General features: G+C 38.3%; 1 pseudogene across 1 annotated transcript; it reads left to right on the top strand.

Moving 5' to 3' along the window:
• The first annotated feature begins 408 nt into the window (after positions 1-408).
• LOC307226547 (vacuolar protein sorting-associated protein 26A pseudogene) lies at positions 409-1,988 on the top strand (annotated as a pseudogene). Its single transcript has one exon. The product of its transcript is annotated as a vacuolar protein sorting-associated protein 26A pseudogene (transcript).
• The last annotated feature ends 3,053 nt before the right edge of the window (positions 1,989-5,041 follow it).

Raw genomic sequence — 5,041 nt, 5'->3', positions numbered from 1 at the left:
CTTAAGCAAAAGAACAAAAACAGGGAAAAAATAATCTTCAGGTATTCTGGCACAAAGATAATGATTATATCCAAATATGCAGTTGTACTCAAGGGATGCGGGTGGCGCTGTGGTCTAAACCACAGAGCCTAGGGCTTCCCAATCAGAAGGTCGGCGGTTCGAATCCCCACAATGGGGTGAGCTCCCATTGTTTGGTCCCTGCTCCTGCCAACCTAGCAGTTTGAAAGCACGAAGTGCAAGTAGATAAATAGGTACCACTCCGGCGGGAAAGTAAACAGTGTTTCCGTGCGCTGCTATGGTTCGCCAGAAGCAGCTTAGTCTACCGGTAGATCACTGGACGTCTGCGGTAGATCACTGGTAGATCATTGGCTCCCCCCAAAGAAGCTGAACAACTGTGATTCCCGGGGGTTGCTACTGTTGCTTGGGGAGGGGGGCCGGAGTCCGACTGACCATGAGTTTTCTGGGAGGCTTGTTTGGTCCCATTTGTGAGATTGATGTTGTTCTTAATGACGCAGAATCACGAAAAACAGCTGAAATAAAAACAGAAGATGGTAAAATAGAAAAACATTATCTTTTCTATGATGGAGAATCGGTTTCAGGAAAGGTAAACATAGTCTTTAAACAACTTGGAAAGAGGCTAGAGCATCAAGGAATTAGAATTGAATTTGTAGGACAAATTGAGCTTTTCAGTGACAAGAGCAATACTCATGAATTTGTAAACCTAGTGAAAGAACTGGCCTTACCTGGTGAATTAACACAAAGTAGAAGTTACGACTTTGAGTTTATGCAAGTTGAGAAGCCATATGAATCCTACACCAATGTCAAATTGAGGTATTTCCTTAAAGTTACGATAGTAAGAAGATTGTCAGACTTGGTAAAAGAGTATGACCTTATCGTTCACCAGCTTGCGACATACCCAGATGTTAACAACTCTATTAAAATGGAAGTCGGCATTGAAGATTGTCTGCATATAGAATTTGAATACAACAAATCCAAGTATCATCTAAAGGATGTGATTGTTGGAAAAATTTACTTTCTCTTAGTAAGAATAAAAATTCAGCATATGGAATTACAACTGATCAAAAAAGAGATTACTGGAATTGGACCTAGTACCACGACAGAGACAGAGACCATTGCAAAGTATGAAATAATGGATGGTGCACCAGTTAAAGGTGAATCTATTCCTATAAGACTCTTCTTGGCGGGCTATGATCCTACTCCTACAATGAGGGATGTGAATAAAAAGTTTTCAGTAAGATACTTCTTGAACCTAGTATTAGTTGATGAAGAGGACAGAAGGTACTTCAAGCAACAGGAGATCATTCTTTGGAGAAAAGCTCCTGAGAAGCTGAGGAAACAACGAACCAACTTCCACCAGCGGTTTGAAAGTCCAGAACCACAGGCATCAGCAGAGCAGCCTGAAATGTGAACTGGGTGTTGGGAGTGAAAGAACTGTTGATAGATCAGCAGGTTAAAGGTGGCAACAGCCTGTAGGGAAGAAGGCCACCCATTTCAACAGTCTTCCTCATCTTACAGTGCTGCATTTCCCACACTACTAAAACATTCTTTAAGTAAACATTCAAGTGTGTACATACATTTAAAATAAGCGCTTTCTCAAACACTGGAACTTTCTAAAGCTATTTTATACTGCACATTTTACTTTTTGTCTGGTGTGATGCACTCAGATATATGCATAAAGCTTAAAAAAGTTACGTTTTCCCATGCATGTAGGCTGGTGCATTTAAGTTTTGCTTATCATCGATGGTAGACTAAAGCATTTCCTCTTCCTATACCACAGTCATATCATACATCCTTCCTCATCGTCTGCCTGTATCCTTCGAAACTAATAAATATATTGTTCTAAAATGACAAATTCAGGGTTTATAATGGGATTTTGTCCATACACTTGGAATAGTTCTCATGCCAGAGTTTTCAGACTTTGTCTCTTTCTGAGGAATGTATATAATAAAACAAGCTTCTTTCTCATACTAGCTTTATAAGAGGGGTGATGACTCTTCTAATTCTTTTCTTGGCACCTCCATCTTAATGATTCTATTATCAAATTGCAAAGCCCTTGAAGGCTTATATGCCCTTAGCGAAAATACAGAATTATCCCATTAAGCTGTGTTTCAGTGGCAAAGGTGTGTGAAAATGTAGCTTTTATTGATTACACTTTTGGAATTCGGGTCATAGGCACAAAATTCAGATCACTTTGCATTAAAATGCACACTTCATCTTACCACCTCAAACATTGGCTTGTAGGAAGGTCTGTGTATGTAAACCAAATTGAATTCTAAGTAGGCTTTGGAATTCTGTCTAGCAAAACACCCAGTCATTTTTAACTTTAGTGAATTTAGTCTTTGGACAACCCTTGTTAGCCTCCATCTATCCACAATTAAGCATGTAGTTTTCAGAAATGGAGTTTAACTACGGTCACAATATGGAACCTGCTGAATTAGATGGCTACTCATATTTGTAGTTCACTTGGCCTATCTACCAAGAATGTTTCTAAACTTCACTGCAAGTGTTATTGGTTACCTTACTTTATGAGTAAGTGAAATTCTCAAATTATACTTCTGTAAGAACTGTTTTACTACCATGGCACTTTGATAAAGCAGTCAAAGATGCTGCGTGCTGGGATATTTCTCTTTAGCATGGATGTCTATGACTGAGAGAACTTAAGTAAGTGCCTATTCAGAATTTCAAACAAAAAATGCCAAATATTTTCATGGACACTTGCATGTTGTAATCTGGAAACTATTCCAATAAATTTTTGAAAACTGATTGTATTTAACCAGCCTCAAATTGTGCAACTATGTATAATAGACATAATAAACTGCTCTTTGAATTATTAAAAAAAAAAACAACAACTGTGATTCCCCTAAGAAAAGCTCAACATTTTACCTCCTCCCTGAAAAAACTCAAGAACTTTGACCTGAACCCCAAAAAAGGTGGTAGATCACTGCCAGTTTTTAACTCTGTGAGTAGATCACAGTCTCTTGGGAGTTGGCCACCCCTGTACTACTCGAAAGCCGCTTCTGCTCATGGCAGGATTGGTTCTGACCTAGAAAAAGAAGAAATTATTTCCCCCCCTCAGGCCCTTCTAATAGCCCACTCCAGCCTGTATATATTTTCCTTATTCTCCTTGTTTCTCATTCTGTAATACTACCCCTAAGCATGGTGGTGCTATTTTGAGAAACTTTAGCAGTTTTGTAAGAGTCCATGGAATAACACTATATTCTCCACTTCCACTCACGTTTCTTTGTGTCTAAACCATTGCATTAAATGTTTTGGAAATTATTAGTATTTGGGCTCTGTCAACTAAAACAGCATGAACATTCGCTTTCCATATTGTGGGAAAGTATTTTTCTGCCCAGTTAACTAGCCTTTGCTTCTGAAAAGTTTGTGTGCTTAGGCTCAGTCCTACATATAGTTAAAGGCAGTAAGTTCAACTGACCTGGGAAGGACTTCCTTCCAAGTAAATTGGCATAGGATTGTATTATTGTGTTATCTCTCTTAAAGGAAGCGATCCTGCTTAGGCTAAACTGCATGTGATGCTACAACATACAAAAGAAGTGTTTATTCAGGCAAGCAGTGGTGAAGGCATGGCAGAAGACCCACCATTCAGGAGTCATGATTTGGAAGTTCAGGAATTAGGCAGGATGTTCAGGACTGGATGGAAGCAGTGAAGATGTCCCAATGGAGACAGAGCCCATGAAAGTAAATGCAACTTAGAAAATTCATTAAGTGCTCCCCCCTTTTTTTACTAAAAAGATGCAGGGGCCAGTTTTCATTAGGACTGCAGCAAATAGGGAGGTTAATTTAACATTTTCCTCCCCAACAGCAATCCCAGTTAAAATCCGCTCCCTGCTATTAACCTGAGCAGTAGAGAACTCCCACTGACACCTGCCAGGGAAAGGATGACAATGCTAAAGGGCTCTCCCAGACAACCTGTTGATTGAGCATTCACTTTGATTTGCTTGCACAAAGCTTACACAGAGATTAGACTATGTTTAGTCTGTATGGAGCATTTGTTCTGGTTTGTTTGTGGGATGATTATACAACAATCTGCATTCATCCTGATTTCTTTGCAGAGTGTTTATAATCTTTCTATTAATCACTGTTACTACACATTTCAATGCATTTATAAGTCATTTTCCTAACTGCAAAAAGTTAATTTCTTTTTTTAAAGTGAATGTTTAGCGTGACAAAGCACTTTAATCCACTTTAATTGTGCAGACCTAAATTTCCCTTTATGCATTTGACTCATTCCCACAAAATATTGACAACCCCAAAAGTCTTGTGGCACCTAACAGGAACAAATTCAATATGGCATAAGCTTTTGTAGACTAGAGCCCACTTAATGAGATGTGATCTTGCAGCTAATGAAGTAGATTTTAAATTGTGAACACTCACATCACAATTTGTATATTCTGTAAGGTACCACAAGACACATCATTGGTTTTACTGCAACAAACTAATACAGCTACAGTACCATGAAAACAGCATAATAAAACACATGTAATAAAACACATATAATGCATAAAATATACATGCAAATATGGCATACCATATATTTCAGGTCACAAGGCTAGACTCCTAGGTTTTCCTGAGTTGGGAAGCTTTTACTGCAAACTTAGCTAAACATAACAGGCTTAGCTACACTAGACATCAGATGTTTGATTTTATCAGTCACTGAGAGTGTTGGTTGGCTCTTGAATTTTCTTTAAATATTTTGCCTTTGGAATTTTGTAAAACTTGCAATATAACATATAGTGAATGATGACCCCTACTGTCTGGTATACACAGATCCAGAAGCGCTGTCTTTCATGAATTTTCTTGTAACCCCCACCCAAGAAGTTGGTTTTGATAGTCTGAAATAGAAGTTTATAAAATAATGTATAGCGTTGAGAAAACAGACAATGATTTTATTTTTTTTTGTCCCTCATAATACTAGAGCTTGGAGATATATGAAGTTGAATGTTGGAAAATTCAGGGCTCTATTAGCTAAAGTGGTTCCTCAGGTTAAGAACGGTTTCAG

This window comes from Podarcis cretensis (assembly GCF_951804945.1).
Source record: "Podarcis cretensis genome assembly, chromosome: 11".
Classification (NCBI taxonomy): Eukaryota; Metazoa; Chordata; class Lepidosauria; order Squamata; family Lacertidae; genus Podarcis; species Podarcis cretensis.
This window is presented reverse-complemented; position numbering and strand designations above follow the sequence as displayed.